This window comes from Cricetulus griseus, chromosome 3, assembly GCF_003668045.3.
Source record: "Cricetulus griseus strain 17A/GY chromosome 3, alternate assembly CriGri-PICRH-1.0, whole genome shotgun sequence".
Classification (NCBI taxonomy): domain Eukaryota; kingdom Metazoa; phylum Chordata; class Mammalia; order Rodentia; family Cricetidae; genus Cricetulus; species Cricetulus griseus.
The window spans coordinates 48,529,418-48,541,444 of record NC_048596.1 but is presented as its reverse complement, the minus strand read 5'-3'; positions in this window follow the sequence as shown (position 1 = coordinate 48,541,444).

The window sequence follows — 12,027 nt, the reverse complement described above, 5'->3', positions numbered from 1 at the left end:
AGACTAGCCTCAAGGTCACACCCAGAGCATCTTACAGGGCTGAGGAACTTGTAAGCTCCCATTGACAGCCAGGGCCACCCAAAGGCAAGAGAGGGAGCATAGACCAAGCCTGGATACTGTGCTGCAGATGAGGAAATGGAGGTGAGAAGAAGAGAAGCCTTTGGTTCCCCCTCCCCACTCCCCAAAGTTAACCATCCTGTGGATTTGGATTATCTGGAATTCCTTTTGTGTTGGATGGGGAGTCTTGAGAAGGGAACCCTCCCTCACTGCAGCCTGTGCTGGGTGTTTGGGCCAGATCAGGTGGTTGAATTGAAGCAGGAAGGATTGCAGATGAGAAGCCTGTGTTGTACCTTGGGCCCCACCTATGGAAGGAAGATCAGTGAATTGGGAAGTAGATAAAATTTGAGTGGTGGGGTATGTGTAGCTGAATAACTGCACATGGAAGAGAACTAGGGGATGAATTAAAAGCATGCTCTTTGCTTTCTGTCTTAAAAAATATAACAGGACCAACAGCCTGAGGTTCTGTAAAGAAATCAGCCTTGAAAGTGACCAAATGGCCAACTCAATGGGCAAGAATCTAGCTGATAGCCTCCCCAACTGGAGCTGATAGACTTTTATGTTCAATAATAGAAACCAAGAAATGAAGACCAGGAGTATTAATCAAAATGCCTGGGATGTATGTACCATTTTGGAGCCTAATAAAGAAACCAGATGTAAGAGGTTTGCCTTTGTTTTTGGCAAGAAAAACTCAGCTCCCAAGTACTCTGTTACCAATATGTCTGAGAGAATACACTTTGATGAAATAGGCTTTTGAATGCTACAGTTCCCAAGTTGAGGAAAACCCCCAAGTCCATCATCCACATCTTCTAACATGTTGAACTTTCCTGCGTCCTTCAAGTGCCTTCTCTATCTTGAGTAAGTTCTTCCTCTCTGTACTGTTCTGGCGTTTAACATTAATAACCCCACACCTACTGAAAGCATCACTGACATACAAACCTTTCTTAGTTAATGCATAGTAATATTTCAAAGTTGGTTATCCATGGACACATGTACCCAGACATACAAATATACTCCTCAAGGTCTGACTTCCTCTGCCATCTCATTAAAGACCCCCAAACTCTAATTCCCACCCAAGAAGTCGACATGACTATTTGATTGTATAAACTGACCTTAGATGTTGGTAATTTGTCAAGGCTTTCTTTTCCTTAAGGAAGGCTAGCATCTGAGGGTTAGAACCTTCTCTCTTAAAAGCTCTGAGACTCTCTTCTGTGTGACTTTACCATGCTTCTCCATAGCATGCTTGCCCTGAGTGCCATTCCTTCAGCCTCAGGCACAATAGAATAATCAGCAAAGATGGTAATACTGTTGGGCAAGATTATTGAAGTTCAGTGGCCAGACTTTTCCTTTAGGGAGAAAATTCTGTTGGGAGCTATTATATGCGGTACACCAGAAGATGTGTGCAAACAAACAGTTTGGCTTTGAGAATCTCCTGACATAGGCAGGGGAGGGGATGAATCCTCACAGATCCTGTACCCAGAGCCCAGGTATCTTTGCTTAATAGGCTCAGAGGGAGCCAGCAACTCTCTGTGTGTAAGAGGTAGGAACTTAGAAAAAAAAATGATCACAATTCCTTATATGGCTATTTCATCATATCTGTTTTTTCTTGTTGATCCATTACATACTCAGAGTTACCATAGAGATCAGAAAACACATTTTTCTTTGTTCTTAAGTTTCCATGTTAACTATTATTTATTTATTTCTATTTCTCCTGTGTGTGTGTGTGTGTGTGTGTGTGTGTGTGTGTGTGTGAGTGGTATCAATGTGTTCCAGTGGATATGCCTGTGTATGTCAGCGCATGTGCCCATGCTAATGGGTGTGGAGGCCGGAGGTGGCAGTTGGATGTCTTCTCTTGATTGTTCTCCACTTAATTTTTTGAGACAGTGTCTCTCACTGGACAGATTGCTGAGGTGGCAGTTGGATGTCTTCTCTTGATTGTTCTCCACTTAATTTTTTGAGACAGTGTCTCTCACTGGACAGATTGCTCATGCCCAACTTAAGTCTCCCGAGACTGGTAAAGATCTTCAAGACCAAGAACAGGACACTTCCCTGTGTGGTGCTGGCACTACCATCACCTCCACTCCTTCTTCCTTCATAAATCTTCCCGATTACATTGTGTTCAGATTTCTTCCCTATATTGCAAGAATTAATCACTTTTTCTTTTAGAACTTGTGAGCTCTTTAGGTATCAGGAGAGATGATCAAAGAATATATAAGCAAATAAACAGAAGGGCAATTTGATAGAGGTGGACTAGGAGAGTAGCTCATGAAAGTACACCTCTAGTAAGGCTTCTTTTGAGGAAGCTGGAGAGAAAGGAAGAGCAGCTGGGTGAAGCCATTTTAGAAGATGCTTTTTCCCTGACACACTGATCAGGAAGTGTGATGAAGGAAAGCAGATGTCACGAGCAGACTGTGGAGCAGGAAGCTGATGGGAATGTGAGAGGCTCATGATGATGGTGCTGAGGTTTCCTGTGATAGTTGTCACTCACACCAGAATCAGGGCAGATAATATCTAGCTCAGCTCTTGGGGTTGAGCAATCTCCAGGATGATACATTTCTTCACTGTGGTATAATTTCCTGATCCATCATGTCAGGTATCCCTTTTCAAGTGCATCTCTGGAAGAGTAACAATATATTGAGTATATAAAATGGTCTAGATTCTAGTGTTGTCTTTTCAGTTGCATGTTGGGTTGGACTTCAGGAGGAGAAGTAATTCTTCTTCATTGCAGGGATTCTTTTCTCTGTGTAGTCCTGGTTGACCTGGAATTTGCTTTGTAGACCCAGGAGGCTGAACTTGAACTTATAAAGGTAGATATGAGCCTGCCTCTGTCTTCTGAGTGCTCAAATTCAAGGTGTGTGCCGGTATCCTTGGCAAAAATTCTTTTTTTTTGAATGTATGCTCTGTGATTGAAACTTAGGATGCAACTATTATCTGAAAAATCACCCAGAATTTTGACTCAGTCATCAAGCAGGTAGATTCTGTCACTAACTAGATGTAATGTAAGGGACAAGAACTCTTTACAGCTGGGCGTTGGTGGCGCACGCCTTTAATCCCAGCACTCAGGAGGCAGAGGCAGCTGCATCTCTGTGAGTTTGAGACCAGCCTGGTCTCCAAGAGCTAGTTCAGGACAGCCTCCAGAGCTACACAGAGAAACCCTGCCTGGAAATCCCTCCCCTTAAAAAAGAACTCTTTACAAGACAGGGTGTCCAAATCCCAGTTCAACTTCATTAGCATGGCATCATAGATTCAAATTACAACAGCAAATCATTAAACACACACACACACACACACACACACACACACACACACACCAGAAAGACTAGAATGAAAAAGATGAAGGAAATTATAAAAATAACAATTATAAAGCAAATGAAAAATATCAAGGGAAGGTGGTGGTTTGGGATTACTGATTACTGGAAACTTTATACAATGCAAGTGTCTGTGAGATTGATATAGCCACTTTACTGCTTCATTATATGCCTGACTTCATATAAACATACATATGGTGTATATCTTTCGGTGCTATATTCAGTAGGGATCTATTTCTTTGTATTTTATGTCTACCAAGAGATATCTGCAGAAGTGTTCATAGCAGCTCTCTTGACAACCTCCTCAGACCATGAAAGGACACATTCCCCCATTGATAGTTTCCAATTTACACACTATTTACAGCAGCAAGACTGACTCCCATTATTTGTAATCTGTATTCTCAGATAGTGTTTTCCTAAGTAGCCTATCCAAAGAATAAACATTCTTTTTTTTAGAAGATTTTATTTATTTATTATGTATACAACATTCTGCTTCCATGTATATCTGCACACCAGAAGAGGGTACCAGATCTCATAATGGACGGTTGTGAGCCACCATGTGGTTGCTGGGAATTGAACTCAGGACCTCTGGAAGACCAGTCAGTGCTCTTAAGCTCTGAACCATCTCTCCAGCCCAAGAATAAACATTCTTTTGTTTTATTAATGTAGATTCAATTGAAGGGAGCTTGAAGGAGGATCTTGAGGTGCTGATAATGTTGCATCTTAGTAACCTGGTGCTTGATACAAAGGCATTTTCAATTTGTGTAAAAATTTACTGAACTGTGCATGTAAGTGCATTTTTCTCTATGTTAGTGGATTCTCTTTTAGGAAAATGCTGAAGTTATAAACATGTAACACTTGGGAGGCAGAGTTAGGGGGATCTCTGTGAGTTCCAAACCAGCCATGCGTAAATAGTGAGACCTTTCCTCTGTAATATATTTATTGTTTAGCTCTGACTGTCCTGGAACTTGAGAAGCACCTGCCTCTGCCTCCTATTCTGGGATTAAAGGTGTGCACTGCCATCAGGCAACCCTCAGTACCTTTTTTTTTTTTTTAAATCCCTGAACTCATTTTACAGACTAGGCTGACCCACAGCTCAGCCCCCCCTCCCCCCGCTCCAGCTTTTATGTTCGGTATCAAGCTAAGGTAAATACCAAAAAAAATCAGATTATATATCCACTGGAAGAATTCTGCTTTGTTAATTTTTCTTTGCCATCTTTAGTGAACATTTATGACATAATAATTTTGTGCCCGGTGTTGGTGGTGCACACCTTTAATCCCAGCACTCTGGAGGCAGGTCTACAGTTCCAGGAGTGAGTTCCAGGACAACCTTCAAAGCAATACTGAGAAATCCTGTTTTGAAAAATCAAAAAAATATTTTTTGCTTAGAATTATGTATTTGACAGAGCTGGAGGATTGGCTCAGAAGTTAAGAGCACTGGCTATTTCTCCAGAGGTCCTGAGTTTAATTCCAAGCAATCATATGTCAGCTCACAACCATTTTTAAATGAGATTAGGTGCCTTTTTCTGCCCTGCAGGCATACATGCAGGTGGAACACTATATATAATAAATAAATACATCTTTTAAAAATACCCTTCCATAAACACACAAAAGAGGTTATTGAAAAGATCCAGGCTCTTCTATATGAGGGTAGAGAAAGTGTTCATGACACATTAGTTGAAAGAAACATGTTGCATAAACTTATATATGGTAGGATTTATTTATAGGATGAGGTTATTGTTTATAAAAATTCTCAAAGCTGAGGGGTCTCCTGTGGCCCTGTTCTGTGGGCCCCAGGTTGTCCTCTTGGACCTCAGTCCCTTCCTCTTGCTTTCCAACACTAACCAAGCCTCAGGGGCCAGGCCTTCTTGGGAGGGTCTCCACTCCTCTGGGGCACTCTCCCACCCATAGGCCCTCTTTGAGATGGAGAGAGTAGAGTGGGCCCTGGGACCCTAGCTCTCTGTTTATCTGTATAAATGAATGGGATTTTAATGGTGCCCAGCCCACATTATCACTGTGTGACAGTCTGTCAGTCCTTCCCAGCTCCACACTTTTGCCCCTATTTCACTCTTTATTTGGGTTCTACCTGGTGCCCATGGTTCCCACTTCAGGTTCCTATTTATAAGCCCCATCCCTTTTGTCCCCAACCTATATGTGGAAAAAAAAATAACTGTCTCAATAAACCTTTTGGAGTAAGATAGAATCCCCAGGACACCTGTCAAGGGCATATGGAGCTATGTGGAGGGTCACTCCTTCTGCCTTGGCTGAGTGAAGTCTGGGGGAGGGATATATGATGGGTTGGGGTCTGCAATGGGGGGGTGGGCATAGTTGGGTGGCATGCCTGTGGAAGGGCAGAAGTGGAGCACAGGACTAAATCTTTGTAAGCCTTTCCTTATTGCCCCTAAATATGTCTTCCCCAGAGGCAGTGTGTTATGATGGAAGCTTCATCCCAGCTCCTGGCATCCATATACCCAAAGTCTGTGATGCTCTGGTCGAAGGTACACCCAACCCCCCCTCCACTGTTTCCCTCCAAACCCTGCTGCATCTCAGAAAACCTGCCAAATCATGACCTCTGATCCCCACTCCCAGATATGCTCAAGACTACTCCCACAGGGTGTTTAAACTGTCCCCCAGAAAATAGATTTTCGATTTTCTGGTGTCTCTTTCCAGTTTCCTCTCTAAGGGCAGGAAGGTCACCCGAGAGCATTGTGGCCATTAAATGTTGACTTTTTCTAATTCTGTTTGATTTGGTCTGATTTGGATTGATGCACTGGTGGAGAGGCTTACTTTTGTGTAGAAACATTCCTATCTCCCTCCAAACTTTGCTGCATCTCAGAAAGCCCACCAAATGATGACCCCTTCCTTCAGAGATGCTCTAGACCACTCCCAGGGTATTTAAAGAGCCCCAAGAAAATAGACTTGTGGTTTTCCCATCCTTCTTTCCCATCTTCTTTTTGGGGGACTGGAAGGCCACCTGGGAACGTTGCAACCATTAAATGTGGGCTTTTTCTAATTCTGTTTGATTTGGTCTGACTTGGATGGCTGCATCGGTGGAGAGGCTTTTCGGGATTAGAAACTTTTCACAGTGAACTGGTGAACAGATGCTGTATTGTGGCAATAAAGTTTAGTTGAAGAAAAATATTCTCAAGTTGATGACAAATGAATCGCTTATAAATTAGTACTGAGGGGGATTTACATGTTGTATATCCATGTACATATCCCCATTGATTGGTTATCTAACAATTACCAATTGCCCACTGTTTTGTCCTTTCAATAGTGGTGGGTTAAGGATTAAGTGTGACACAGAGACTCCTCCCCCTGCATCACAGCTTGCTCTCAGGGTTTCTGCATGCTGGGCAAGCCCTCCACCACTGAGCTAAGCTCCCAGCCCCTCTCTAGCTCTCTAGATGCATTTATTATGCACTATCTAAACCAACACACAGTTATGCTTAAGAAAACCACCCTATTTTATGATTCCTATTATGTCTTCTATTCTTCACTTGGCCAGGCTTACAAAGCAGTTACTGAAGAGATCGATATAGAAATAATATGAGCAAAAAAGATATAAGGCCAGTTCTGAGACTAGCCTCAAGGTCACACCCAGAGCATCTTACAGGGCTGAGGAACTTGTAAGCTCCCATTGACAGCCAGGGCCACCCAAAGGCAAGAGAGGGAGCATAGACCAAGCCTGGATACTGTGCTGCAGATGAGGAAATGGAGGTGAGAAGAAGAGAAGCCTTTGGTTCCCCCTCCCCACTCCCCAAAGTTAACCATCCTGTGGATTTGGATTATCTGGAATTCCTTTTGTGTTGGATGGGGAGTCTTGAGAAGGGAACCCTCCCTCACTGCAGCCTGTGCTGGGTGTTTGGGCCAGATCAGGTGGTTGAATTGAAGCAGGAAGGATTGCAGATGAGAAGCCTGTGTTGTACCTTGGGCCCCACCTATGGAAGGAAGATCAGTGAATTGGGAAGTAGATAAAACTTGAGTGGTGGGGTATGTGTAGCTGAATAACTGCACATGGAAGAGAACTAGGGGATGAATTAAAAGCATGCTCTTTGCTTTCTGTCTTAAAAAATATAACAGGACCAACAGCCTGAGGTTCTGTAAAGAAATCAGCCTTGAAAGTGACCAAATGGCCAACTCAATGGGCAAGAATCTAGCTGATAGCCTCCCCACCCCCAACTGGAGCTGATAGACTTTTATGTTCAATGACAGAAACCAAGAAATGAAGACCAGGAGTATTAATCAGAACTTCTGGGGAAATATGTAGCACATTGGAGCCTAATAAAGAAACCAGATGTAAGAGGTTTGCCTTTGTTTGTTTTTGTCAAGAAAAACTCAGCTCCCAAGTACTCTGTTACCAATATGTCTGAGAGAATACACTTTGATGAAATAGGCTTTTGAATGCTACAGTTCCCAAGTTGAGGAAAACCCCCAAGTCCATCATCCACATCTTCTAACATGTTGAACTTTCCTGCGTCCTTCAAGTGCCTTCTCTATCTTGAGTAAGTTCTTCCTCTCTGTACTGTTCTGGCGTTTAACATTAATAACCCCACACCTACTTGAAAGCATCACTGACATACAAACCTTTCTTAGTTAATGCATAGTAATATTTCAAAGTTGGTTATCCATGGACACATGTACCCAGACATACAAATATACTCCTCAAGGTCTGACTTCCTACTGCCATCTCATTAAAGACCCCCAAACTCTAATTCCCACCCAAGAAGTCGACATGACTATTTGATTGTATAAACTGACCTTAGATGTTGGTAATTTGTCAAGGCTTTCTTTTCCTTAAGGAAGGCTGGCATCTTAGGGTTAGTACCTTCTCTCTCTCTCTTTAAAGATTTATTTATTTATTATGTACACAGCATTCTGCCTGCATGCATGTCTGCATGCCAGAAGAGGGCCCCAGATATCATTACAGATGGTTGTGAGCCACCATGTGATTGCTGGGAATTGAACACAGGACCTCTGGAAGCGAAGCCAGTGTTCTCAACCTCTTGTCCATCTCGCCAGCCCCTGTACCTTCTATCTTAAAAGCTCTGAGACTCTCTTCTGTATGACTTTACCATGCTTTTCCATAGCATGTTTGCCCTGAGTCCACTCGCTCAGCCTCAGCCACAATAGAATAATCAGCAAAATGGTAATACTGTTGGGCAAGATTATTGAAGTTCAGTGGCCAGACTTTTCCTTTAGGGAGAAAATTCTGTTGGGAGCTATTACATGCGGTACACCAGAAGATGTGTGCAAACAAACAGTTTGGCTTTGAGAATCTCCTGACATAGGCAGGGGAGGGGATGAATCCTCACAGATCCTGTACCCAGAGCCCAGGTATCTTTGCTTAATAGGCTCAGAGGGAGCCAGCAACTCTCTGTGTGTAAGAGGTAGGAACTTAGAAAAAAAAATGATCACAATTCCTTATATGGCTATTTCATCACATCTGTCTTTTCTTGTTGATCCATTACATACTCAGAGTTACCATAGAGATCAGAAAACACATTTTTCTTTGTTCTTAAGTTTCCATGTTAACTATTATTTATTTATTTCTATTTCTCCTGTGTGTGTGTGTGTGTGTGTGTGTGTGTGTGTGTGTGTGTGTGGTATCAATGTGTTCCAGTGGATATGCCTGTGTATGTCAGCGCATGTGCCCATGCTAATGGGTGTGGAGGCCGGAGGTGGCAGTTGGATGTCTTCTCTTGATTGTTCTCCACTTAATTTTTTGAGACAGTGTCTCTCACTGGACAGATTGCTCATGCCCAACTTAAGTCTCCCAAGACTGGTAAAGATCTTCAAGACCAAGAACAGGACACTTCCCTGTGTGGTGCTGGCACTACCATCACCTCCACTCCTTCTTCCTTCATAAATCTTCCCGATTACATTGTGTTCAGATTTCTTCCCTATATTGCAAGAATTAATCACTTTTTCTTTTAGAACTTGTGAGCTCTTTAGGTATCAGGAGAGATGATCAAAGAATATATAAGCAAATAAACAGAAGGGCAATTTGATAGAGGTGGACTAGGAGAGTAGCTCATGAAAGTACACCTCTAGTAAGGCTTCTTTTGAGGAAGCTGGAGAGAAAGGAAGAGCAGCTGGGTGAAGCCATTTTAGAAGATGCTTTTTCCCTGACACACTGATCAGGAAGTGTGATGAAGGAAAGCAGATGTCACGAGCAGACTGTGGAGCAGGAAGCTGATGGGAATGTGAGAGGCTCATGATGATGGTGCTGAGGTTTCCTGTGATAGTTGTCACTCACACCAGAATCAGGGCAGATAATATCTAGCTCAGCTCTTGGGGTTGAGCAATCTCCAGGATGATACATTTCTTCACTGTGGTATAATTTCCTGATCCATCATGTCAGGTATCCCTTTTCAAGTGCATCTCTGGAAGAGTAACAATATATTGAGTATATAAAATGGTCTAGATTCTAGTGTTGTCTTTTCAGTTGCATGTTGGGTTGGACTTCAGGAGGAGAAGTAATTCTTCTTCATTGCAGGGGTTCTTTTCTCTGTGTAGCCCTGGTTGACCTGGAATTTGCTTTGTAGACCCAGGAGGCTGAACTTGAACTTATAAAGGTAGATATGAGCCTGCCTCTGTCTCCTGAGTGCTTGGTTTAAAGGTGTGTGCCGGTATCCCTGGCAAAAATTCTTTTTTAAAACATATACTCTGTGATTGTAATTTAGGATGCAACTATTATCTGAAAAATCACCCAGAATTTTGACTCAGTCATTAAGCTTGTTACTAACTCAATGCAATGTGGGAGACAAGAACTCTTTACAAGATAGGGTGTCCAAATCCCAGTTCAACTCATTAGCATGACATCATAGATTCAAATTACTACAGCAAACCACACACACACACACACACACACACACACACACACACACACCAGAAAGACTAGAATGAAAAAGATGAAGGAAATTATAAAAATAACAATTATAAAGCAAATGAAAAATATCAAGGGAAGGTGGTGGTTTGGGATTACTGATTACTGGAAACTTTATACAATGCAAGTGTCTGTGAGATTGATATAGCCACTTTACTGCTTCATTATATGCCTGACTTCATATAAACATACATATGGTGTATATCTTTCGGTGCTATATTCAGTAGGGATCTATTTCTTTGTATTTTATGTCTACCAAGAGATATCTGCAGAAGTGTTCATAGCAGCTCTCTTGACAACCTCCTCAGACCATGAAAGGACACATTCCCCCATTGATAGTTTCCAATTTACACACTATTTACAGCAGCAAGACTGACTCCCATTATTTGTAATCTGTATTCTCAGATAGTGTTTTCCTAAGTAGCCTATCCAAAGAATAAACATTCTTTTGTTTTATTAAAGTAGATACAAATGAACGGAGCTCGAAGGAGGAACCCCAAGGTGTTGATAATGTTGCATCTTAGTAACCTGGTGCTTGGTACAAAGGCATTTTCAATTTGTGTAAAAATTTACTGAACTGTGCATGTAAGTGCATTTTTTCTCTATGTAAGTGGATTCTCCTCTAGGAAAATGTTGAAGTTAATAAACATATAACACTTGGGCGGCAGAGTTAGGGGGATCTCTGTGAGTTCCAAACCAGCCAGGAGTAAACAGTGAGACCTTGTCTTACAAAAAAATTAGTAAACATTTCAGTATTTCCTCTGTAATACTTTTCTTTCTTTCTTTCTTTCTTTCTTTCTTTCTTTCTTTCTTTCTTTCTTTCTTTCTTTTTGTCTTGATCTCATTTCGTAGATCAGGCTGGTCTAGGACTTTAAAGGTGTGAGCCACCCCACCCAGCCATTTTTTCTCTTCCCCCTATTTTTTTATGCTCAGAGATCAAGTCAAGGTAAATACCCCAAAATATTAGAGTACACACCCACTGGAAGAGTTCTGTTTTGTTAGTTTTTGCTTTCTTTTAGTGAACATTTATGACAAAATTCACCTAGAATTATTTATATGTATGAGTGTTTTGTGTGTATGTATGTGCACTACACAGGTGCCTCCTCCAGGGGTCTCCAAGATCTCCTGAAACTGTAGTTGGGGATGGTTGTGAGCCTCTATGGGTGCTCGAATCAAACCTGGATTCTTAGCAAAAGCAACAAGTGCTGTAAACTGCTGATCCATTTCCCTAGCCACTGGAGTGATTCTCCTATGTTGTGCCACCTTATCTCTTCCAAAGCCTGAGTCATTCATACCTTGATGTTTTCATCCAGGTTTTATAGTTTAGAAAGCAGTCATGGGAAGTTGACCCATGTCTCAAAGCCTTCAGGAGCTTATCTCCACTTAAGATTGGTCTTATTTCAAAGCTAAATGTTCGTAACCACAATCAGAACTCTTCTGAGCGTTAACTATTCCCTGCCTCCTGAAACTGCTGTAAAAGAAAGGCTCAGGAAGATTATTTGCACATCAAATCAAAGTAGTATGCCGTGTGAGACCTTGGTGCTGGAAGCCTGCACATGGTGAGAGGCAAGGCTGGGAGTGACTTAGCAGGAAAGGATGTTATATGTGAAAGCAGCCTGGGTAGGGACGACAGTGTCAAAATTCAGACTCTGTAGTCTGTACTGCCTTCTTTACAATTAACCAGCAGCAGCCACATGCTATTCCAATGGCAAAGCACAGAAAAGGGTTCCAAGGACTCTGCTTTAATCATAAGCTCTTTTTTTCCCCCCAAAC